We start from the raw sequence: 26,960 nt of genomic DNA on the forward strand, positions 1-26,960 counted from the left end.
ACACTTCTCTTGCAAGCTCAGGAATGGGTGCAGCTGCCTTCTCTGAGAGGAAGAAATCATTTGCAATTAAAAAAAATATGCCACAGCATGGACACCCCTTTAAAAGGTCATGCTAAGTGACAGAAGCCAAACGCAAAAGGCCACATATGATCTGATCCCATTTGCATCAAGTGCTGAGAGAAGGACATCCACAGAGACAGAAAGTGGTGTGGGGATGGGGTCGGGGGCTGATGGAAGTGCCTGAAAACTGGATTGTGGTAAGCGTTGCTCAATGGCATATACTAGCTAAAAATTACTGATTTACACCTAAAATGGATGAATTCTTTTTTGAGACAGAGTTTCACTCTTGTTGCCCAGGCTGGAGTGCAATGGCGCTATCTCAGCTCACTGAAACCTCCACCTCCTGGGTTCAAGTGATTCTCCTGCCTCAGCCTCCCGAGTAGCTGGGATTACAGGCATGTGCCACCACACCCAGTTAATTTTGCATTTTTAGTAGAGATGGGGTTTCACCATGTTGGCCAGGCTGGTCTTGAACTCCTAACCTCAGGTAATCCACCCGCCTCGGCCTCCCAAAGTACTGGGATTACAGGCGTGAGCCACCATGCCTGGCCAAAAATGGAGGAATTTTATGCGGGAGAGAGGTGCAGAAACCCCCTCCCAGGAGCAGGTCAGGCGCAGGTGAGAGGCCCCAGCGTGGCTGGCAGGGCCAGTGGGGAGGCTCCGTGGCCTAGCAGCTAGGTCTGCCTGGGGTTCTGCTGCCCCTTGACAGACCTTTCAGAAGCCTCAGCCTTGTCATCGCCATAAGCTAGGGTGATGGCACTGCAGGCTGGCAGGCTACACTGGAGATGCAGTCCTCCAGGTGGGGAATGGAATGATACCCCACCCTCAACCAGGAGCAGAGGGCCCTGTCTGGGGGCTCCTAGTGTGGCCCCAGAGTGCCCAGGGGCCACATAATCCAGCAGCATGTGGAACCCATATGCACACTCAGCTTCCCTAGTGACAGGTGAAGCCAGCTGGACTTTCTGGGTGAGTGGGTACTTGGAGAACTTTTATATCTAGCTAGAGGATTGCAAATGTGCCAATCAGCACTCTGTGTCTAGCTAAAGGATTGTAAATGCACCAATCAGCACTCTGTAAAATGGACCAATCAGCACTCTGTAAAATGGACCAATCAGCAGGATGTGGACCGGGACAAATAAGGGAATAAAAGCGGGCCACCGGCCTCCCCCCTTCCCCCTTCCGCCTCAGCCTCCAGAGTAGCTGGGGCCACAGGCATGTGCCACACCTGGCTAATATTTTTGCTGCTGTTGTAGAAATGTTGCTGTTGTAGGAATTGACTCTCCCTTTGTTGCCCAGACTGGTCTCAAATCCCTGGTCTCAAGTGATCCTCCACCTCAGACTCCCAAAGTGCTGGGATTACAGGTGTGAGCCACTACACCCAGCCATAAAACAGTTATTAACCAGACATTTCACATCCTTTTTTTTTTCTTACAAAGTATTCAAAATCCAGTGTGTATTTTACCCTCACAGCACATTTCCATTTGGGCCAGCCGTGTTTCAAATGTCCATCAGTTGCCTGTGGCTCCGGGTCACGGTAGTGGGCAGTTGTGGGGGTTCAGTCAGGCTGGTGGGAAAAATTTTAGTTATAATAGCCACAAACCCTCTTGAAAGACCTGAGAGTTTGCATAACTTCAGTAATAAATCTGACTGAAGGCAGCCTAGGCCCCTTACCTTTAGTTAAATAAATTAAGAGTAGAAACAAAGGAGTGTAGGGAGTTTATCTAACAAACTTGTTTAATCATGTGGTCTTAAGACTAACCTTTGTTCTACCAAGGGTGCTTAATTGTTTTCTACTTGGGAGGTCTGCAGTGTCAATTACCCTCTAGTGGTGTTGACTCAAACCTTTGTCAATTAATCTTTACTGAATAAATGCGAGTCTCGCTAGCTGTTCTGGTAGCAATGGCAACTGTTTACAGCACTCTGTAAGCGGCCCAGAGGCTCAGCTGGACTGGCAAAGCAGAATATCTGTGTATCAGTGTACTTTATTCATCCATAGTTGGGTCAGGGTCTGCAGGACAGACCCCCACAGCGGGTGAAGGAAGGTGAAAAAGGAACCACGTGGTCAGTGAGTAATCAGTAAGTCATTGGTGCCCACTGGGGATTTCCAAGTTTCGGGGAGATTGTTCATGCTGAGATTTCATCATGGGACAACAGTTAGCTCAACAGAAACAGTATATAAAAGTGTTGAAACACGGCCGGGCGCGGTGGCTCAAGCCTGTAATCCCAGCACTTTGGGAGGCCGAGACGGGCGGATCACGAGGTCAGGAAATCGAGACCATCCTGGCGAACACAGTGAAACCCCGTCTCTACTAAAAAAATACAAAAAACTAGCCGGGCGAGGTGGCGGGCGTCTGTAGTCCCAGCTACACAGGAGGCTGAGGCAGGAGAATGGCGTAAACCCGGGAGGCGGAGCTTGCAGTGAGCTGAGATCCGGCCACTGCGCTCCAGCCCCGGCGACAGAGCGAGACTCCGTCTCAAAAAAAAAAAAAAAAAAAAGTGTTGAAACAGTTGCTTAAGGCTAGCAGACCATCAGTTTCACAGGCTCAATTAAGGGACTTAATGCAAACTGTTGAATCCCAAAGCCCATGGTTCCCTGAAAAAGGCACACTAAACATGAAGCTCTGGGAACAAGTGGGGAGAAATATTTACTTATTTATCTGAGATGGAGTTTCACTCTTGTTGCCCAGGCTGGAGTGCAATGGCACGACCTCGGCTCACCACAACCTCCACCTCCCGGGTTCAAGCAATTCTCCTGCCTCACCCTCCCAAGTAGCTGGGATTACAGGCATGCGCTACCATACCCAGCTAATTTTGTACTTTTAATAGAGAGGGGGTTTCTCCATATTGGTCAGGCTGGTCTCCAACTCCCGACCTCAGGTGATCCGCCCACCTCAGCCTCCCACAGTGCTGGGATTATAGGCATGGGCCACCCCGCCCGGCCTGTGGGGAGAAATCTTAAACAACATTATGCACAAGGGCAACAGGTCCCAGTAACAGCTTTAACGCTATGGGCTTTAATTAGAGCAACCCTGGGGCCATTATACATGCAAGAGCCTAAAAGGGGAAGGAGGAGGAACCGTCACCCGCCTTATCGCCTTCTGTTTCCTCAGCCCCAATATCACCGGGGCAAAATAACAAAGAGGTTCCTCCAATAGTAGGAAAAAAGACAAGAAACATGCTCCAGCTATGGGACCCTGTCGTAGGCAAGCGGCATTAGAAGGGGGGCCCTTAGCTTACCCCTAATGCAAGACCCGCAAGGCAATCAGGTACATAAAGGGTTAAGAAAAGGCATCAGAGGCCCGAACCGCGGGGTGGCGGAGCAAGCAAGCAGTAAGTAGAAGGGAAAGCACCGCGGGGAGGAAGTTCGGAAAACCTAAGCCCGCAAGTGCTCCCAGGAACTCTGCATGGAGAGCTGCACCTGCAACAAAGAACCAGACCCAAGGCGCAGAAGTTAGCCTGTTAGGGCGGGGCAGGAGGCACGCGAGAGAGTCCACCCAGCCGGCAGCGGCCGGGGGAGAACGTCGCACAGGCGAAAAGCGGCACAGAAAAAAGGGGCGCCTTTGCAAGCGCAACGCTGTGGCTGCCCCAGGACCCGCCTGCTCAGCTCTCCAGCTCCGCAGGCGGCGCAGGGCAAAATTTTTGAGTGCTCCTTGTAGAGGAGCGACATCACAAAGTATAATTCTATGCTAAGATTTAAGTATAATTTAAGAATTTGAAAAACCTGTTTCTGATAATGGCCACTGTTCTCTTTCTCGTACCCCTAGCGTGACTCTCCAAAGCCAATTTAAGCAAAACAGTAACCTCTAAAGGGAGAGAAATTACAAAACTCCCATGAGTTAGTTAAGGAGCAATTAAAATCAAGCTCTGCTCCCTAGTGAAAAAAAATTTCCTGATTGCAAGATTATTCATTTTATGGATAATATTCTAACAGCCCTTAAAATTCATCCATTTTCATCATTCCCAAAAAGTCTAGTAAATATTTTACCTACAAAAATAGTTCATTCCCCCATACCTGATGCTTTAACACTGTTTACTGATGGGTCTAGTAAACACAGAAAAGTGGCAGTCTAGTAGAGACCACACAATTCACTCACTAAGTCTGTTTACTAGCAGAGAGCTGAGATTAGGGCTCTGATACTGGCCTTAGAAACTTTTTCAACTCAGCCCATCAATATAGTTAGTAATTCTGCTTACTTTGTGTGTTTTCTACAGAACCTTGAGACTGCACTAATTAAGTCTACTCTGGAGCCAGCCCTGTGTGCTCTTTATTTTTGACTTCAGCAATTGCTAAATCAAGGTATACATCCTATTTTTATTACACACATTCAAGCCCACAGCTCACTGCCTGGCCCATTGGTTTATGGCAATGAACAAGCAGACCTTCAGGTTATGACATCACTGCTTGATCAAGCCCCTAATCACATCAATTTTTCAACCAAAATTGGACAAACTTATCTAAACAATTTCAACTTACACAGAGACTAGCTAAACAAATTATCCTACAATGCCCAGATTGCCAGCTCACAGGCACGTCCCCTCCTTCAACAGTTGTTAACCCTAGAGGACTAGAACCTAATCAGTTATAGCAAACAGATGTTACATACATCCCTAAATTTAAAAAACTAAGATATGTGCATGTGTCCATTGATACTAACTCTCATTTAATTAGTGCATATGCTCTGCTTAGAGAGTACACTCGATATGTCATTAAACATCTTTTAACTTTTACATTTATAAGACAACCTGCAAAAATTAAGACTGATAATGGTCCGGCTTATGCCAGCTCACAATTTCAACAATTTTGTCACACGTGGAATATCCAACATTCCACAGGCATCCCATATAACCCCCAAAGACAAGCAATAGTAGAATGGGCACACTCTACTGTTAAAAATACGCTCAAAGGCCGGGCGCGGTGGCTCAAGCCTGTAATCCCAGCACTTTGGGAGGCCGAGATGGGCGGATCACGAGGTCAGGAGTTCGAGACCATCCTGGCTAACACGGTGAAACCCCGTCTCTACTAAAAAATACAAAAAACTAGCCGGGCGAGGTGGCGGGCGCCTGTAGTCCCGGCTACTCGGGAGGCTGAGGCAGGAGAATGGCGTAAAAACCCGGGAGGCAGAGCTTGCAGTGAGCTGAGATCCGGCCACTGCACTCCAGCCTGGGCGACACAGCGAGACTCCGTCTCAAAAAAAAAAAAAAAATACGCTCAAAAAACAAAAGGGGAGTATGGGTAAAGACCCTGCAACACTATTGGCACAAGCCTTATTTACCCCTAATTTTTAAAATTTAGATGACAAATTTCAATCAGCTGTAGAAAAGCACTTTGCTAAAACCTCTCAAGGCATAAAACCTGCAGTTTTATGGAAAGATGTGTACAGTAATAAATGGTGTGGTCCAAATGAATTATTATCATGGGGAAGAGGGTATGTTTGTGTCCACACCCCCTCAGGTCCTCTTTGGATTCCAGCTTGATGCATCAAACCATACCATGGTGTAGCTAGGACCGAATCCGGTACCAGAAATAAAGGAGTTAACCCTGCAAGACCCACAGCCCCGGACAATGTGGCTTCCGCAGATGACATGAGGCCCACATGTTACCTCGGGGATGCTGAAGAGGACAACTCAGGAGGCTGAACGAATCCTGCTCTGGACGCAAACACCATTTACTCCAGATAATTTGTTTCTTGCTATGTTTTCTGTTGTACACTGCAACTCATATAAGGTATTAATCCTTTTTATGCTCTCGCTTTGTCTGTAACCTGTTCCTGCTACTACACTGTACTGGGCTCATATCTTAGACCCAACTTTCTTTTGCCCTGTCACCTGGGCAGACACTCCCTTCCCAGCCTATAATAACGTGACTGCTTGGTTAGGAGGAATAGATTTACCCCCAGTGAGGTCCCGCAATAGTGGCACACATTGGACTAAGGTGCCAGATAACACTACATATCACTTCACTATCCTCCCACTGTATGTAAGTTATAAAGGATCTAACCCTTACTGTGTACCTGCCCAAAAACAAGTATGGCTACATCATGGTAAAGGAAATGCCTTAGCATTCTTAGCTGCAGGAAGCCTCAAGCTGGGCAATGCAATCAATACCACTTTCCCAAACATTCCGTCCTGTGCTAAAGAACAAAGCCAGGAAAGTAATGGATTCCACTTTAGCTGGGAGGTCTGTCACGGGAGACAAGCCCATAGCCTGCAGTTAAGCAATTATAACATCTTAGACTGGAGCCCCCATGGCCGATTGTAGGGCAGCCTTACTAATGTCTTCATCCATCATAGCATCAATCACAGTTTCATAGCCACGTCTCGTTCCCCTATAATTTGGGCCGATGGGGGGATGGGATATCCCAGACCTTAAGTGAAGTCCATGCCACCCCAAGGAATCTTACGGCGCCTGGGACATCTTAGCACCTCCCTTAACACCTGGCATGGGACATGTCATAATTCCAGTCACAACTATACCATAACCTTTATTCATAATCACACTGATCAGTGCCTGATTTGCTCTACCCATCCATATGTTTTCCTTATGAGAACAAACATTTCCATTACACCTCAAAACTCCACGTTTGTGACCCGGGTGCAGGGACAGTCTTGGTTTGCCTCATGTTTCACCACAATATATCTAATTTAAAAATTACTAGTGTCATGATATTAAGGAGACAATCTGAGGCATTCCTACTAGTCAATCTGACACACAGTTAGCAAGGTTCCTCTGTCTTTGCCACCTTAGAACGTACCTTGTCCCATGTCAGACACAAAAGATTCATAGTTACACTTATGGCTTTTATAGTTTCAGTCATAGTCATCCTGGCAACTGCTCGCGTTGCTGTTGCATCTATTACTGAGTCACTATAAACAGCTGCCTTTGTAGATAATCTGGCCAAAAATGTGTCTAATGAACTTCTCTTACAGCAAGGTATAGATCAAAAAATTCTTGCACGTGTGCAAGCCCACGAGGCTGCTTTAGAATATGGGGGGGGTGCGACAAGATGCACTGGCATTCCGACAGCAATTAAACTCTGACTGGGAGCATAAACATATCTGTGTCACTTCTCTACCATGGAATCAATCTATACCTAGTTGGGATGAGATGAAACAACACCTCTGGGGAACCTTTCGTGACAATTTAACAGCAGACGTAAAGCAACTTAAAACAAAAATTTTAGAATCCCTTCACACCATAGGTCTACACACCCAACAAACAGCCATATGGAAGGGTATGTAAAATCATCTCTCCTGGTTAGATCCCTGCTCCTGGGGGTCACTCTTTGACTGGAACTGAATGTTGCTAATTGTACTCATGATTGTTTTATGTTATTTGCTAATTCTAGGATGCAAAGCTGGATTAAGAGCAATGACTGCCATGCCTGACAAACCTGTTGCTGCACACATCTGCGCTCTCCAATGCAAAAGACCTGATGCAGAAAATAAAAAAGTGGGGGGATATGGGGGTTCAGTCAGGCTGGTGGGAAAAATTTTAGTTATAATAGCCACAAACCTTCTTGGAAGGCCTGAGAGTTTGCATAACTTTGGTAATAAATCTGACTGAAGGCAGCCTAATCCCCTTACCTTTAGTTAAATAAATTAGAGTAGAAACAAAGGAGTGTAGGGAGTTTATCTAACTAATTTGTTTAATCACGTGGTCTTAAGACTAACCTTTGTTCTACTGAGGGTGCTTAATTGCTTTCTACTTGGGAGGTCCACAATGTCAATTACACAATGTCAAGTGTAGAAAAATTGGATGTTTCAAAAAAGAACACCGCCAGACCTCTGGGCAGAAGGGAGCTTATAGCACAATTCCCCTCTCAAAAGAAAAAACACCAGGACTTTGCCCTCATTGCAATAAAGGAAATCATTGGGCTAATCAATGCCACTCAAAATTTCATCAAAATAGCACGGGAAGCGAAAAGGGGACCTGGACCCAGGCACTTCAAACTATGAGGGCATTCCCTGTCCAGGCCACAACTGTGTTTCAGGGGTGGGTTTCCAGAGGCACATTGATTCCCTCTCCTCAGGAACACCTGGAAACGCAGGATTAGATCTCCTAGAGAAAAAATTATGTTAATTGAAAGAAACAAACTCGCTAAGATTCCCGTTGGTATTTGGGGGCCTTTGCTAACAATATACATGGGACTGATTTTGGTAAAGGCTGTCTTAACTTACAGGTCCAGGAGTTATTGATTTTGATTGTGAAGGAGAAATTCAGGTAGTGGTAATGTCACAAGATCTTTGGGTTTTTGAACCAGGAAAGTGTATTGCTCAGTTGTTGCTTATTTCCTGTAAATTGTACTCTTCTCTAAGTAAGAAGAAGTGAGGAGGTCAGGGATTGGGGAGGTACATTTAAGAGAGAAATTTATCACAACCCATAGCATCTCATAGACCCAATTGTGCAGTGTAGATTTAAGAAAGGAAGTTTTGTGGGCTTATGGATACAGGAGCAAGAGACTGGTCTCTTGTGGTAATAGATCTTGAGGATTGTTTATGAGAAGGATAAGCCTCCATTTGCTTTTTCTGTGTCTTCTGTTAATCAGAAAGAGCCTGTCTTTCGTTATCAGTGGAAAGTTTTACCACGTGGCAATTGGCTAAAGAGGCAGAAGCGGAGTTACAGATGCTTCAGCAATGGCATGCCTCCTGGCTACAGCCACAAAAACCTTTGCTTTTGTAGATTTACTAATGTGGGGTAGAGAGTATGCTTGTGTTTTTGCAGGAGATGAACAAACCGTGTGGGTGCCCTCAAGATGTGTGCGATCATGGAAAGGGAGACTGGAGGGACCCATGGATTCCAACTACAGGCCTGGTTCTCCCAGTACGAGCCATGAGCCAGTTGAATCTGAATGCGAAAACAGAACGAGGTCTGACTGGAGTCATGCTGACACCAACCCCCATGACATGGGGACAGATCAAGAAAACCACACAGGAAGCCGAGAAACTGCTGGAGCATCAGGGTTTTTTACCTTGTGCTGGAACTCAGAGGTACAATCGATGCTTAATGGACCCGTGCTTTCTGACTGAGCTCCTCTCTACCCTGAATACAAGAGAACCTAATAGGCAGGAGTATCTTCGCCCCTGTTCAGCATGAAGAAGTTGCAGAATATGGACATTCATCTTTCTGCAACCCTTAGGATTAAGGGTCCTCTTGTAAAAGGGAAGAGGGAAATATGTAAGAAGCATTCAAACCAGAGTGACTCCATTTTGAATAAGGGCTAAGAAAAATGAAGCTGGATCACCAACTGGCAATTAAGGGCTGCACACTCTGCAATTGCCTTGCTCAATTAATTTAAAAACAAAAAGAAGGAGATGTTGGAGGCCGCACAAATGTTTCTTATGATTAGGCATAATTGAAGCCTGTTAGTAACAATATGAACCTGTGATCAATTAAGCACCTGACCAATCATTACCTCCTCCTTCTTGCTCTTGTTACCCAATAAATACGAAGTGCTGTAAAAGCTCAGGCCGCTGCCTTTGCTTAGTATAAGCGGAGAGCCCTTCTCTTCTTCTCTCTTCTTCTTCCCCATGCTAGCCTTTCCTTAATATAGTTACTTTTGTCTTTTGTTATCATTTCTACATTGGTCTTGTAATGTCGGTCTCAAACAGTAACAGTAGTAACTGCTGTAATGACAGCCTCAGGCAGTAACAGTAGTAACTGTTGTAGTGATGGTCTCAAGTAGTAGCAGTGGCAGTCGGCCACAGATCATCACCCCAAAGTGGCTGGGATTCTGATTCCAGCCAGCAAGGCCCAGGTTGGACGTGTGAGTCTGGACCTGATAGCACCCACACTGTGTCTGCAGTGCCAGAGAGGGACAGATCACAGAGTAGGTGGATGCAGAGGGAGGCACGGAGCTGGGGACTGAGCCTCAGGCATGCCAATGTGGGGTGGGAGGTGGGGAGACCAGAAAAGGGGGTTGAGGGGAGGGAGCAGGGCAGGGGTGTCCTGGGACAGGTGAGGAGGCCGAGGAGGAGGGGCTGTGGAGGAGGAGGACATAGGGGAAGGAGGGGCTTAGGAAGGCAGGGGTGAGCCCATACAGACGGGTCTTGATAGGCTACGTCGTCATAGGGAACTAAGGATTAGTTTCTAGAATTGGCTGCTGCGGGCCAGGTGTGGTAGCTTATGCCTTGTAATCCCAGCACTTCGGGAGGCCGAGGTGGGTGGATCACCTGAGGTCAAAAGTTCGAGACTCAGCCTGGCCAACATGGTGAAACCCCATCTCTACTAAAAATACAAAAATTAGCCGGGTGTAGTGGCGCATGTCTGTAGCCCCAGCTACTCAGGAGGCTGAGGCAAGAGAATGACTTGAATCTGAGAGGTGGAGGTTGCAGTGAGCCAAGATTGCACCACTACTCCAGCCTGGGTGAAAAGAGCGAAACTCCATCTCAAAAAAAAAAAAAAAAAAAGAATTGGCTGTTGTGCGTGCCACTGAAGCCTTACAAGACCAGTTCTGGTTGAAGAAATGATTTGGAATAGATTCAAGAGTGATGGGATGAGAGTGAGTACAGATCATGAAAGTAGATGAATTTGTGAGCATGTTTTGCTGGAAATGGGAGCAAAAAGAGGCACAAGAAAAATAGAGCCGAGAGAGTATTTTAAAGGGTATTTCTTTTTTTGTTTGTTTTTAGAGACAGGGTCTTGATCACGGCACACTGCAGCCTCCGTCTCTCGGGCTCAAGCGATCCTCCCACCTCAGCATCCCCAGTAGCTGGGACTACAGGCACACACCACCATGCCCAACTAATTTATTATTAGCAGAGATGAGGTTTCTGTATGTTACCCAGGCTGGTCTTGAACTTCTGGGTTCAAGTGATCCTCCTGCCTCAAAGGGTGTTTGCATCACTATCTCTGGCAGAGTCCCTGTGTGGCCTCCCCAGCATGGTGGCCTCAGGGCAGCCAGGCTTCACAACTGCAGTTGATCCCAAGGCACCTGCCCCAAGAGAGGCCCAGGATGAAGCTGTGTGGCCTTGTGTCTCAGAAGTCACACGCTATGAGTCAAGGCAATTATTGAGGGCCACCCAGGTCAAGGGGTGGGGACTTGAACTCCTCGATGGAGGCGTGTCCAGGTCATACTGTGGAAAGAGCATGTGTGGCCACCTTTGGAAATGCAGTCAAGAGCTCCTAGATCAATGTGCAGCCTAAATCACAGTCTATTCAAAACCATGTAGCCCATCCTGCTGACAAGTTCTTACTTATGTCCTCCCCAAATGCCTCTTTCCCTGACTCCCACCTTCAGTCCGAAGTGGCTGCTGAGGAGGGGTGGAATTATTCCCACCTGCAAAGGCAGATTTCAACCTTTGGGGTCTGAGGGATCTGAATTCCCACTCCTGTTCTGCCACCTACATGCTGAATAGCCTTGGGCAAATATCCTACTCTTCCAAGCCGCAATTTCATCATTCTAAAAGTGTGGATGATCATGATATTCCTTTTTAAAACATAAACATTTATTGAGCACCTACTATTATAGGTTTTGTTTTGTTTTGTTTTGTTTTGAGACAGGATTCTGTCACCCAGGCTGGAGTGCAGAGGTGTCATCATAGCTCATTGTAGCCTCAACCTCCTTGGCTCAAGTAATCCTCTTGCCTCAGCCTCCCGAGCGGCTGGGATTACAGGTGTGTGCCACCCCACTCGACTAATTTTTTTGTATTTTTTGTAGAAATAGGGTTTCACCATATTGCCCAGGCTGGTCTTCTCCTGGGCTCAAGCCATCTACCCACCTCAGCCTCCCAAAGTACTGGAATTACAGGTGTGAGCCGCCGCGCCCAGCAGGAGAGGCAAAATAAACATGTCCCCACAATGATGCCCGTGAATCCCTAAGACACGGAACTTGAGTTAAAAGCAAGAGTTTGAATCTTTGGGACAAAGAAAGAGAAGGATTGCCTGAGGAAGAAAAGTAAGAAGTGTTTCCAGTGCACTGTCACCAGTGCCACAATCACGTAAGGATGGTTAAGTCAAGCATGAAATTAACGGGAGTAGAACTCTGTGTTTCTTCCACTCAAATCTCTGTGACTGGGCTTCATGTTTGCTGAGATAAATGTGCCCTGTATGATTACCCTGTGCCTCCAAGGAGACACTATTCTCATTGACGCTAGATGGAGTGCAGGCTTCCCCAGCAGTCCGGCCCGACAGTCTGTCACCAGGTGGTGATCTCCCTCCTCCAGGGTGAGGCCACGGACATGTCTCTACCTCTCCTCAAACAAAGCCCAGCCTGCCTCTTACCAACCTGTCCATTGCTGGGACACCTGTGGAGGAGCTTGGGGCAGGGGTGGGGACACAGGACTTCTCTTTTTTTTTTTTTTTGAGACGGAGTCTCGCTCTGTCGCCCAGGCTGGAGTGCAGTGGCACAATCTCGGCTCACTGCAAGCTCCGCCTCCCGGGTTCACGCCAATCTCCTGCCTCAGCCTCCCGAGTAGCTGGGACTACAGGCGCCCGCCCCTGCGCCCGGCTAATTTTTTCTATTTTTAGTAGAGACGGAGTTTCACCATGGTCTCGATCTCCTGACCTTGTGATCCGCCCGCCTCGGCCTCCCAAAGTGCTGGGATTACAGGCGTGAGCCACCGCGCCCGACCTGACACAGGACTTCTCTATGTGGCTGCGCCCTCCCCCCAGTAGGCTCCACCTACTTCACCTACTCCTGACCAGTGCACCCAGTCTATGATCCCTCAGCCATGCCATCCACCTCTACGTGCCCTAGGCCTGTGCTAGGTGACATGGCCTCTGCCTGCACATCTAAGTGTGAATCCTTTGAATCCTTGAGGTTAAGGATCCTTTGAATCCTTAACCTCATCAAATGAGGCACCTGCAAAATTTCATCATTCCTGAGAGATTTGAAAGATATGTAATGATATTATTTTGCACTGAAACACAGACCTGGCGTGGTGGTTCACACCTATAATCTTAGCACTTTGGGAGGCTGAGGTGGGAGGATTGTTTGACGCCAGGAGTTCTAGACCAGCCTGGGCAACACAGTGAGACTCGGCTCTACAAAAAATACAAGTTAGCTGGGTGTATTGATGTGCTCCTGTAGTCCTAGCTATTTGAGAGGCTGAGGGCAGGAGGATTGCTTGAGGCGAGGGTTCAAGGCTGCAGTGAGCCATGTTCATGTCACTGCACTCCGGCCTGGGTAACAGAGCAAGATCCTGTCTCAAAAAAACCCAGAAAACAAAACCCCAAAAACAGAAAATAAAAAAGAAACACAGCCAGGAATGCAACATCACTTGGTCTCTCTGGATTAACACCCTCCCGTGAGGGGGGAGAGGAGGCGGAGGGGTACGGCCTCCTGGACACTGGCACAGCTCCCAGCCTCATGACCACCTCCTCCACTGCCCGCCCCCTTCCCCCCAGTGGCTCCCAGCCACTGCCCTTGGCCCGGCCATCCCTTGCCCTTCCCTGCTCTCCTCTTGAGGGACTGCTCTTTCTTACTCACTTTGCTGGTGCAAGGCCCTCTTCATCCCTAAAGGAGAGATGGTGAGGGGCCCACAGTTACCTCCACTAGCTGTGTCTGACACCAGCCCACTCAGGCTAAGACGTGTTGCTGTGACTGGTGACCCAGAGGACTATTTCTTACCCACGTAGACTGTCTACTGCGAGTCCCCTCAGCCGGGGCCTTAGGATGCAGAGGCCACAACTGGGACCTGCAGGCTTGTGGGAGGCGATGAGCCAAGGCTGCCCAGCACCCGGCCCCTCAGCTTTGCCTGGGGGTGCCCAGACCACAGCCACTCAGACCTCCTTGCCGAAGCCCATCCCATCCCCAGCCTGCTGTCAACAGGGGAGGCAGGCCCCCAACACCGGAGGGATGGCAGGAACTCCCAGCAAGTGGCACCCTCCATGGCTGGCTGTCCACTCACCTTTTAGGCCCCTCCTCAGAGCCCTGTGAGGAGGAGAGGAGCGGCTCCACAGAGCTCTGGGGCCAGGTGAGCAATGACTCAGGGGTGCCGCAGTCCTCCGGGGGGAACTCAGGGCTGAGCCCAGCAGGGGATGAAGCCAGAGTGCCCTGGAGTCCAGCTCTAGCTATAGATACAGGGACTCGGGGTGCTCAGGGGACCACAGAGAGGCTGGGGGCTTGAGAGGTCAGTGAGACTGGCAAGAAGGGCCAAAGGAGGGGGTGGGTGACCCCAGGAGGGGGTGAGGTGTTCCGAGGGGGTGAGATGTCCCCAGGAGGGGGTGAGTGACCACAGAAGGTGAGATGTTTCCAGGAGGGGGTGAGATGAACCTAGGAGGGGGTAAGAGGATCCCAGGAGGGGGTGAGATGTCCCCAGGAGGATGTGGGGTGTCCACAGGAGGAGCTGGGTGGATGCAGGAAGGGGTGGAGTCACCACAGGAGATGGGGGGACCACAGGTGGGGTGGGTGGGGTAACCACAGGACCTCAGGTGATCTGTCCATTCTTGCCCCACCGGCAGCAGCTTCTCAACCCTGGGAAGCCCCCCTCTGTGCTCACCCCCTGAGCTTGTCTCCAGGATCGAGAAGGAGGTACCTGTCCTGGTTGCCGGACAGACCCAGACCTCCCTATTTCCATCTCTCCTTCTAGGATTGGGGACTCTGGGGGAGTGGGCCAGCCGTCCACATGAGGGGCAGGATCGGCTGTCCAAGCCCAGAGGCTGTTGCTCACAGGTGTTCCCTGGACCCAGAGGACTGCAGGGCATGTCCCCGGATCGGACAGGGTTACTTCAGGAAACTTCAGCGGCACAGCCTTTTGCCAGGCATGAAGTCCAGGATTGTCAGGTTGGACGAGGCCCATCTTGAGTCCAGATGCAGAGAAGTGAAGCCGCACTTCACAGTTTTCTTTCTGGAGTTTCTTAATCATGGAGCCGTGGTGCTCAAGGACTGTCAGAGACCCTAGAGTACGGCATGATCTTTTCATTGATGGGGCTGCTCTGGTCCAGTGAGGAGAAGGCCCAGAGGAAGACCCTGGGGGCTCTGAGCTGTGGCAGGCCTTTTGCTCCTGGTCACCCTGCGATTCACAGGGGTTAACACATGCAGCCTCAAGCCCTCCAGAAATGCCCTGTTGGTCATGTAGCGTAGACAGGGCACTATTCAGAACCACAGTCTCGAGTTCAAGTCCTGTCTTTGCCGTTTATGGCTGTGTGCCCTGGGGAATTGATTTAACCTCTCAGAGCATCTAAAATTGGGTTGCAGCTGCCCCATCACATGGAAGGGTCACTAGAAGACTGCACTGCTCTTTTCTGTCATCACTGGGTGTGTGGAGTTGATGGGAGAGAAGCAGTGCCTTTCATCTGTTCCGAAGCGGTGTTCACTCTCAGCATTTCAGAGTCCGGAGCTGGGCGGGCGGCAGGTGATTCTGCACTTTGACCTGGGAGCTGACTGGACGACCCCAGCCCTCAGTGTTTCCAACAGATCATTGAAGGACCATGAGGAAGAAGCCAGTGTCTGGGATGGTGTCCAGAACATTCTGCTGACACTTGCTGGTATGATCAAGGAAGCACCAGCCTCAGCCTCGCAGAAGGGCACAGAAGGGAATCTGGAGAAAGACAGCAGACGTTCTGTCAGAAGTGCCATGCCAACCAGTCCTACTGGCAAAGTGGATGGCATAGTGTGCAAAACCTGGGCGTTACTGTCTCAGAATCAGAAAGGGACTCCAGCGCCTCCTTCTCACTCAGTCTCTCTCTCCCTGCTCCCCGCAAACCCCGTGATATTAGTAAGGAAGAGAAACATGTTTTTAGGGACGAAGAGGCAGCTCTTTCTTCTGCCCTAGGGACAAGTTACCCCCAATGATTGGCAGAGCATTTGAGTCCTCGCCTCTTCTTTATGTCTCCCAGGGATTCTGTGACCTGAGAAGACAGCCCAGGAATCCATTGTATGCACAATACACAAACCTGTTCTGGCAATTAAAGCAGGGAGATCATTCAAATGCAGTAGCAGTCCTTGTGAGGCCACCTGCTCTCTGCTACCAAGCCTGGGGTCCTCCCTGGAGATGACAGGGCAACCCTCCAGTGTAGGTCCCTCCTGAGGGCTTCTGCTTAATTCACTTTTGTGTAATTTGAGCTTCATCTGTGAGTTAACACAAATGGATAACATGAAAAGTGTCCCGTGGATTCATGCTTCTGTGACATGCTTTTTCCACTTAGCAATGTAATTCATATTAATGCATATAGGACGACCTCATTTCTAAACTGCTGAATAGGGATCATTTATTTACACTTTTGCATGTTGCTAGACTCTGGGGAACATTAGTAGCTATGGACGAATTGCCCTCCAGAAATGCTGTACCTATTTACACCCCATCAATCCTAAACATTTTCATAATTCACAGTTTTTGCCAAACTGACGAGTGAAAAATATGTCCTGTGTCTTGAGATTACGCATGTTTTCATGGCTCCTAGTTGCCTGTGCCTCCTCTTCTTTGATTTACTTGTTTATGTCGTCTCCCTACTTAGTTGTTGAATTTTCCTTAATCATGTATCAGGGATTGTTTTTCCTGGTATATCTGTCGCCAATGTTTCCTCTATACTGTAACTTGCCTTTTAGATTTGCAATTAGTGTCTTTGATTGTATGTTTGTTTTTGAGATAGGGACTCTCTCTGTCATCCAGGCTGGAGTGCAGTGGTGCCATCATAGTTCACTGCTGCCTCAACCTCCTGGGCTCAATCTATCTTCTCACCTTAGCCTCCTGAGTAGCTGGGACTATAGTCATGTGCCACTATGCCCAGCTATTTTTTGCTAGTTTTTGTAGAGATGGTATATTGCCCAGGCTGATCTTGAACTCCTGAACTCAAACAATCTGCCTGCCTCAATCTCCCTAAATGCTGGGATTACAGGTGTGAGCTACCCTGCTTTGCCTAGTGTCTTTTATTCTATAGAATATTTTTGTTTTAAATTTGATGTGGTCAAATGTATTAATCTTTCACTTTTAGCTTTTGTAATTCATGTCTTAAGAATGACTTTTCTATCGGCTGGGTGTGGTGGTCCACGTCTGTAATTCCAGCAGTTTGGGAGGCCAAGGTGGGTGGATCATTTGAGGTCAGGAGTTCGAGACCAGCCTGGCCAACGTAGTGAAACCTTGTCTTTACTAAAAATGTAAAAATTAGCTGGGTGCGGTGGCGGACACCTGTAGTCCCAGCTACTCGTGAGGCTGAGGCAGGAGAATCGCTTGCACCCGGGAAGGGGAGGTTTCAGTGAGCTGAGATTACACCGCTGGAGTCCAGCTTGGGCGACAGAGCAAGACTCCATCTCAAAAAAGGAATGACTTTTCTACCTCAATATATATCCTTTTATATTTTCTTCACTTATATTTTTGCATATTTTCTTTCAGTTTTGTAATTTTTTTAACTTTCATTCATTATCAAATGAGTTGAAGGTTTTATAATTTTCTTACAATAGTTTAGATTAATACATCATCTGGATTGTTTTAGTGTGAGATAGCTCTCTATCTTATGTTACAAATGTAGTGAGTCAACCCAGAACCATTTTTTGAATAGCCTATATTTTTACGTTATTTTAGTTTATAGGAAGTTACTAAATGCATGGGCCTATTTCAGGACACTATTCTTTTTTAAAGTGAGTATTTTATATATTTATTCTTTTTTAAAATTTTATTTATTATTATTTTTTATTTTTTTAGAGGCAGTCTCACTCTGTTGCCCAGGCTGGAGTGTGGTGGCGCGATCATAGCTTACTGTAGCCTCAAACTCCTGGGCTCAAACGATCCACCTGTCTCAGCCTCCTGAGTAACTGGGACTACAGGTGTGCACACCACCACACCTAGATGATTTCTTTTATTATTATTATTTTAGGCCGAGACGGGGTCTTCCAATGTTGTCTAGGCTGGCTATATGTTTATTTTTATATATTGTTTCAATTAAAATCATTTATTGCATATTTTGTGTATCACAGAGAATCTCGACTGCATTCTTCTCTTTTTCACACTTGTCTTTTTTTGTACATTTTCTATTTCTAATTGGCTTGTCAGTTTCATCGGGGAAATCCTGTTTGATTGTAATTGATGCCAAATTTAAATTCAATGCCAATTTAGGGGAAAACTGACATTTGTACCATATTCAGTCTTCCACTGAGGAACACAGTATATCTCTATTCGTGCAATACATGCTACACTTTATAGTCTTCTCCACATCAGTACTGCTCATTTTTTGTTGGGTTCCCCCTCTATGTGCTGTAACAGTGTTGCTATCATGAATGACATTTTTCTTTTCTATGCTGTAATTGATCATTGCTGATAGTTAGGAGGACTCTGTGTAGATAGATCTTGCCACATAGTTGAATTTGTCCTAATTATTCTTATAATTTGTTAGTTCAATGTTCTAGACAATGTAGAAAGTCACATTGTCTGAACAAATGACACTGTATTTTAGATAAACCTTGTATTCTCTTGTCCTTTTCCTTCCCTGTAGTTCTTAAGTCTACTGGGGTTTCCCCACTCATTTTGATAATTTGTATTTTCCTGTACATTTCTCCATGATGCCTATGATTTCAAAGCTTTCCTCATACATATTGGGCCACGATGGCTAATTTCCTTCACCCACTTCATCTTTCCCCACATCATCTGTCTGTGTTTTCTCTCTTCTCCTGACCGTCTGCCCAGGTTGCACCAGCCAGGTTGGGAACGCTCATGCAAAGCCCTGAGCCTCACCTGCTTCTGTCCAAACTCACAGCCTCACCACATTCTGAGGGTGAGTTTTTTTCCTGTTGAATTTCTATTTTCCCATTTATTTCTATTTTATCACTTTCTACTTTTTTCTCTGTTTTTTTTTTTTTGTTGTTGTTGTTTGTATGTTTTGTTTTGTTTTTTGTTTGTTTGTTTTCTGAGGTAGGATCTTGGTCTGTTGCCCAAGCTGGAGTGCGCTGGCACGATCTTGGCTTACTGCAGGTTCTGCTTCCTAGGTTCAAGCCATTCTCCCACCTCAGCCTCCCAAGTAGCGGGAATTAGAGGCGCCCACCACCATGCCTGGCTAATTTTTGCCTTTTAGTAGAAACGGGCCTTCACCATGTTGTCCAGGTTGGTCTCAAACTCCTGGTCTCAAGTGATCCACCCACCTCCGCCTCTCACAGGTGAGGGGTAGGGGGATTCCAGGCATAAGCCACCGCACCCAGCCTTGCTTTTTTCTCTATCAATCACTTTATTCAACTTTATTGGGCTTATTTTAATGTTGGTGTTCCTGTTTTTGAACTAAGGTAGTAGTTCATTTATTTTTAATCTTCCTTTTCTCTAATAAACATATTAAGGCTTCTACTTTTCTCGGGATATTGCTTTGAAACATTTCACAAGTTTAAAAAGTGGAACATTCTGTTCTGTCACCCATTTCTAAGTGGTTGGTAATTTCTGTTTGGGTTTTGTTTGTTTGTTTGTTTGCTTTAGACAAGGTCTCTCTGTGTTTCCTAGGCTGGAGTGCAGTGGCTATTGTCACACGTATGATCATTGCATACAACTCCTCCAACTCCTGGGCTCAAGTGATCTTCCTGCCTTAGCCTGCTGCGTAGCTAGGACTATGGTCATGTACTACCAAGCCCAGCTTGGTTTGGTGTTCTTTTAAAAGTTATTTTATTTTATTTTATTTTATTTTATTTTTTTGAGACAGGGTCTTGCTCTGTCACTCAGGCTGGAGTGCAGTGGCACTGGATTATAGCTCACTGCAGCTTCAACCTCCCTGGCTCGGGCAATCCTCCTTCCTCAGCCTACCAAGTAGCTGGGACCACAGGTGCACACCACCACACTTGGCTACTTTTTAAATTATTTGTAGTGACAGGGTCTCCCTATGTCGAGCAGGCTGGTCTTGAACTCCTGGACTCAAGTGATCCTCCTGCCTCAGCCTCCCAAAGTGCTGGGATTATAGCTGTGAGCCACTATACCTGGTGATTATTGTAGCTTTGTAGTAAGTTTTCTTTTTTTTTTTTTTTTTTTTTTTTTTTTGAGACGGAGTCTTGCTGTGTCGCCCAGGCTGGAGTGCAGTGGCCGGATCTCAGCTCATTGCAAGCTCCGCCTCCCGGGTTTTTACGCCATTCTCCTGCCTCAGCCTCCCAAGTAGCTGGGACTACAGGCACCCACCACCTCGCCCGGCTAGTTTTTTGTATTTTTTAGTAGAGACAGGGTTTCACCGTGTTAGCCAGGATGGTCTCGAACTCCTGACGTCGTGATCCGCCCGTCTCGGCCTCCCAAAGTGCTGGGATTACAGGCTTGAGCCACCGCGCCCGACCTGTAGTAAGTTTTCAAATCAGGAATTGTGAGTCATCCAACTTTGTTCTTCTTTTTGAAGATTGTTTTAACTATCCTGGTTTCCTTGAATTTTCAGATGAATTTTCAGAGCAGCTCCTCACTTTCTGCAGAGAATTCACCTGGGATTCTGATATGGATTCTGTGAGCCCAGAGATCTTTAAGAAGTATTGCCATCTTAACAATATTAAGTCTCCCAATCCATGAATGTGGATGTCTTTCCATTTATTTAAGTATTCTTTAATTTCTTCCAACTGTGTTTATAGTTTTCAGTTTACAAGTTTTGCATTTCTTTTAGTTAAATTTATTCATAAATGTTTCATTCTTTTAATTTTTTTGAGACAAGGTCTTGCTGTGTTGCCCAGGCTGGAGTGCAGTGGTGCCAACACGGATCACTGCAACCTTGACCTCCTGGGCTTAAGGGATCCTCCTGCTTCAGCCTCCTGAGAAGCAAATTATGTATATGTTTTTTGTAGAGATGGAGTCTTGCTATATTGCCCAGGCTGGTCTCAAACTCCTGGCCTCAAGCCATCTTCCTGCCTTGGCCTCCCAAAGTGCTGGGAGTCCCAGTGCCCGGTCAATATTTTATTGTTTTTGATGCCCTTGTAAACAGAATTTGCTATGGGTTGAACTATATCTCCCCAAAATTCATATGTTGAAGTCTTAACTCCTAGTACTTTAGAATGTGACCCTATTTGGAAATAGGGTAACTATAGATGCAAATAATTGACTTAGAATGAGGTCACACTGGAACAGGGTGGGCCCTAATCCAATGTAACTGCTGTCCTTATAAAAAGGGAAATTTGGATACAGACACAGGTGCAGGCACACAGGGAGAACTGCATGTGGAGACTGGGGTTTTGCTGCCGCAAGCCAAGAAGCTGTCAGAAATAAGGATAGGGGCCTGGGACAGAGCTTTCCCCCACGGCCTTCTGTGAGGGAACCAACCCTGCATCACCTTGATTTTGGACCTCTGGCCTCCAGAGCTATGAGACAATACATTTATAAGCTACCCATAAGCTACCCAGTTGGTGGCATTTTGTTATGGTGTCCCTCCAAATTAACATTGTTTTTTTAATTTAATTTTCAGGTTGTTCATTGCTAGTGTATAGGAATATGACTGATTTTTGCATATTCACCTTGCACCTTACAGCTTTGCTGAACTTGCTGTTAGCTCTGTGTGTGTGTGTGTGTGTGTGTGTGCGCGCGTGTGTGTGTTCCTTAGTACTTTTTATATTCAAGATTTCGTCATCTGCAGACAGAGAGAGTTTTACCTCTTCCTTTCCAATCTGGATGCTGTCAAGATTCGCAGTGGAATATGTTCTGGCTTCCTATTTACGCACATCTCTCTGTGGATATGAATTACACTTATTCTGAAGCCTTACTCTCTTTGTTGCATTAGCTCTGGGTCCCAGAATGTGTTTTCCATGAGATGTGTTGGTTTCCTCTTTTGTGCTACTTGTCTGCCTCGGTGTTTAAATCACAGTGACTCACAACTGAGATCTCCCTTGCCCTTTCACTTCCTGTTTACCAGTGTGATTGTTCTGTTTCTTCTCCCCAAGGCACATGGGGGAAGGGCAAGCCTTGTGGTCAGTTGTGGGCTCACCTGGAGGGGTTGCCTAGAGTGGGGCGGCTCTGCTGCCTGGGGTTGCTCCAGACCCTGCCTGGCCTCTGAAACCCAAATGCCTACACTTCCGCCCTGTCAGGGAGCAAATGAAGGAGGAGTACAGGGGTTGACTCCCAATTCCTGCCCAGGGTCTCAAAGCCCTCAGAACCCAGGCCCCTCTGCTGCTTCCTCCCAGAGCCTGCAGCACAGCCCAGGAGTCTCTCGTTGTTGTTGTTTGAAGACAGGGTCTTTCTCTGTCACCCAGGCTAAAGTGCAGTGGTGTGAACACAACTCACTACAGCCTAGACTCCCCAAAATCAAGTGATCTTCTTGCCTCAGTTTCCTGAGTAGCTGGGACTACAGGTATGCACCACCACGCCAGGCTACTTTTTAATTTTTTGTAGAGACGGAGTCTCCCTATGTTGCCCAGTCTGGTTTCGAACCTCTGGGCTCAAGGGATCCTCCTGGCTCAGCCTCCCATTTGTGGTAATATGGGACTAGAAAACTGACCTCACTGGTTTCCCCCTGTCCTCTGTAAAATGGGTAGAGCATTCCTTTCTGAAAGGCCAACATGGGAATGAACACAGGGCATGCTTGGGAGGCACCTGTGCACTGCGGTTCATTCAGGTATCACCGGGTCTCATCACCTTCCTGTGGGCTGGTTGGGCAGTGCCTGCGCCACAGGCCTGTAGGGTCTGTGGGGACTCACCGGAACAGAGAAGGCCAAGCGCCTCCCCACTCTGGGTTCCAGAGACTCCAACAAGCTCTGCTGTCTCGCGGGGGTGCCCGAGTGCGCCTGAGTGTGTCACCCTTGCACTCGGTACATACGCCAGACACTGACAGGTGCCCTCGCAGACACGTGCACAGACATGCACCCTGTGGAGCAGCCCACAGCACCCCACAGTCCTCGGTGGTGCGGGACTATTCTTTCCCCACATCCGCTTCTGTTTCCTCTTTCCCTTTCCCGCTCCCACTCCCTCTCAAAGAATCCTTTTCTATCTCCTGTCCCCTCTCCCCAGCTTGACCGGGCCTCAGTTTGTGCTCTTGGCTTCATCACGTGGTATCAGCTGTGCTGCAAGTAGATTTGGGAGGTCGCTTCAGCATCCACGGCCCCTTGGTGCCATCCCCTCCACCAAGTCAGCCCCAGAGCATGGGGGAGAGGCTCAGCTGCCCCACTGCCTTCAAGGAGGGCCGGCGAGGGTGGGGTCACACAAGGCACGAAAATCAGGAGCAGTGGCCCAGCTGCAGGGAGCTCACTGAGCAAAGCCACCCTCTGCCCTCAGATGAGGCAGAAGCTTACTCTCCCATCCCTTAGCCCAGGCAGGAGTTTAGGGGCCACCCCCAGGGCCAGCTGTTGTTCCTTTCCTGGGGTCACCATAGGAAGCCCCCCGCAACCCCAATCCTCTTGGCAGAATGGCTGGAGGCCTGACAATGACCCATCCAAGCCCAGGCAGAAGGCTGGGCTCTGGCCTGTCCCTGCCATGTGCTGCAGCCAGCCTCCCTATCCCTCAGGCTGTCTCCTCTGTGAAATGGCTGCCTGTCCTCCCCAGCGAGGAGGGTGTTCCGGGACCTGAGGGCCATCTTGCCTAGCTAAACTAATGTGAGTCTTCTCTGCACTTCCCATGTCTGCTCCTGCTTCCTCCCTCCATTCATTCATTCATTTGTTCAGCAAGTGTGTGCTGACAGGCTGCCCTGTGCTGCGCACCGCCTGTGCATGGAGTATGGTAGCACCGTCTGACCCGGTCCTGGAAACCCCTTGTGGCTTCTTTAGTGGCCTTTGCTTTAAGCCTCCCCTGCAACCCAGTATCTGCTGGCTGCTTCCGGGAAGCTTCGGAAGTGTGGGGAACACTTCCTGATCAGTTATGATCCGTTTAGTTGAAACACAATGCCATGCACAGTGGCACCCACGCAGGAGCTTTCCATCCCGATTAGAAATGAGTGATTTAATCTGTGAGCAGGGGCAGAAGTTGAATTCTGACAAACGCATCAACCTCTAGAAAGAAGAGAGTGCTCAAGCCTCCCCCTCCATTAGCAGGAAGGCAGTGCGTCCTCTTCCCTCTGTCTTCTTTCTAGAAGAGAGAGGAGAAGGGAAAGAGGGGAGATGGGAAGGGGGTCGCCACAGACTCTCCTGACCAATGCCAGCTTGGGCCAAGGAGATGAGGGAAGCAGATGGCGGGGTCCACGGGGCCCCATGTTCTTCTTCAAGGACCCACCATCCCCACTGTCTTAAGGAGGCCCAGTGTGCCCCCTACGAGAGGGACACGGACTGTACCTCCTGAGGAATGCTGTTAGCCTCCGGGGGCTCACCACTCTCAGACCACTATTTTTACCATTCAAAACCCAGTCTATGAGGGCTTGCTCTGCTGGGCTAATTAAGGGTATTTTTTTGGGGGGGGGGTTGTGCATGCTTGTGTGTGCATGTGTTCGTGTGCTCTGTTGGCATTGCCAGGCACTTTCCTGGTGTTCCCTCCTCCTTTATCTCAAAGAGGTGCCCTCAGTTTACTCCCTGTTACTGATGTGGAAACTGCTTTTCAGGTGTACAAGGGACTTGGCCCAGTTCACACAGACAGTAAGTGGCAGTGTTAGGACTGGAGTTAGCTCACAGCACCCGCATCTCTCTCTGCCTCTGGTTCATGTGCCCCTGGATCCCCTCACCTTTTAGTTTGGGATGCCAGCCCCATGCGGCCAGGGAGGCCCCCATGCTCAACCTTCACAGCCCCTGACTGGAGACCTCCTGGTGACTCAGTGTCCAAAAGAACCAGGCTGAGTTCCTGGATCTCCAACATGTAGCCAGAAAGGAGGCCATGTTTCTGAAGTATGTACCTTGGACCAGACACTTCTCAGTGGGATCCTCACTCAGTACCCTGGACAGGGTTGTGGGAGAGACACGACTGTCATACCCTTTGGCTGGCCTTGCATGAGTATGTGTGCATTAATATGGGCCTTCCTCCAGGGACTCTCAGTTTCAGGGCACAGGAACCTTGTAAGCCTAGCACCGAGCAATGCCATTTGGGTCTGACCTTCAAATCTATTTTTTGTTTTGTCTTGTTTTTGAGATGCATCTCACTCTGTCACCCAGGCTGGAGTGCAGTGGTGTGATCTTGGCTCACTGCAACCTCCATTTCCTGGGTTCAAGCAATTGTCCTGCCTGAGGCTCCCAAGTAGCTGGAACTACAGTTGCGCACCACCACACCTGGCTAATTTTTGTATTTTCTGTAGCGACAGGGTTTCACCATGTTGGCCAGGCTGGTCTCAAACTTCTGACCTCAGGTGATCCACCTGCCTCGGCCTCCCAAAGTGCTGGGATTAAAGGCGCCACTGCGCCCAGCCCTAAATCTAAATGACCTCTGGCTACCTAGAAAGGAAGGCCCTGGAGCTCAGCTGTGGTGTGAACTTTACCGCAGAACCCTTGGGGCCATGCAGCACAACACAGGGATGCTGGCAGCAAACAGAGCTGGGTTAGAGTCCTGGCTCCACCACTCACCGACTGCCACTTGGCCTCTCTGTCTTTCCTGCCTGCAAAATGGGAACAACAGCAGCGCCCAGCCCATGGGGTGCTGTGAGGATCAGAGAGGATGCAGGGAAAGATTAGTGGGTGGGGGACAGGAAGTGGTCAGTAGAGGGCAGCCCCTCAAGGGGCAAAGAGGGACCAGTTTCCCACCACTCGATGACGTGATGACGTTGGGAACAGAGAGCTTCCCTTTGAATGGAGATCTGCCCCAGCACAGCAGCCGTGCTGGCACCTGAGGCAGGACTGGGCAGCCTCACCCCAGCGGGGCCTTGTCTCTCTTGCATTGGCCCCTGCTGCTCTCATGATTTCTCCACATAAAGGTGGATGAGTAAAGGTATTTCCATTCCACACCAAGGACCCTTGCAAAGCACAGCACCCCAAGGTCAAGAGTGTGAGCAGGCAGGCCAGAGAGAGAAGGTGTGTCCTGGGCCAGGAGGTAGAGCCACAGAGCTGGTCTGTGCTTGTCGGGCAGGGCTTGCCATTCTGGGGAACACATCGCATCTCTCTGTCCAGGGAGGTCATCTTGCCCTCCAACCCTCCCTTGGCTTCCACTCAGCCTTTGGCCTCCTAGCCCCCAGGGTGCAGTTAGATAATCCTAACACTGGCTGATGACAAGAAAGGGCTCGTCAGTTGCCTGTGGCATTTGCAGGGCACCTGGGCACACTCCTACCCTCAGCCTGATCCTTCCTGCTGTCGGGAAGGAGGTCCTTCTGTCCTGGTATTCGTCATCCAGGAATTCCCCGGAGCGCCGCCCCCCAAGTGCTGTCCTCGGTGCTGACCAACAGCGCACCTCTTTGTGGCCGGCAGCCAAGGACCCTCAGACAGAGTGGGGTTCCAACCTTCTTAGAAAGCTGGATTAGGCTACAGAGTTGCAGGATCCTGAGCCTTCACGACAGCAGATGTCTGACACTGCCTGGCTGTCCTCAGCCTCAGAAGCAGGTGCTGAGAGCCCTATGTGGACTCGTTCCTTGCAGAGCTGCTGCTGGGGCACATTCCACACTTCAGAGGTGGAAGCTCTCCAGGGTGGAGGGACATCAGTCTTGTCCATCGCCCTAAATAAGTGTTGCTTTGATGTTGCTGTCTTTCACTTTCCATGTAATAGAAACATCCCCAGTTCTTCTGTGAAATGAGAGACACTGGATCTCCTTAAGGAGACAAAGTGTACCTTACCCTCAGGTACAGAGGGGACAGGACTCCCCACCACCTCTTCTGACAGGGTCCTTCCAGGTCTGACAGGACTTCCTGGCTCCTGGCTCAGGAATTCCTGACTTAGGGCAAGGACTGAAACCCAGGAGCCCCTGCACGCTTCCCACTCTGGAATGGTGCCCCTGACTCAGTCCTGCTTACATCATTTGTAAATGTCCAACCAGGATTTGGACCATGTTCCTAGCAAAGATCTTCTCACGAAGCTGCTTGGGTGAAGTGGAAAAAATGGGGGACGCTGGAGTCTCATACTCAGTCTCTTCCCACTCCTCAAGGGCTCACGGAACTCACACTGAAGACCTTAACCCTAGAAAGAAAGAGGCCTTGTAAACAGCAGCCTTGGAATAGGTCACTTCTGGGGTGAACTGAGAAGTGCATCCTGGGAGCATTTTGAAG

This window comes from Macaca thibetana, chromosome 9 (assembly GCF_024542745.1).
Source record: "Macaca thibetana thibetana isolate TM-01 chromosome 9, ASM2454274v1, whole genome shotgun sequence".
Classification (NCBI taxonomy): Eukaryota; Metazoa; Chordata; class Mammalia; order Primates; family Cercopithecidae; genus Macaca; species Macaca thibetana.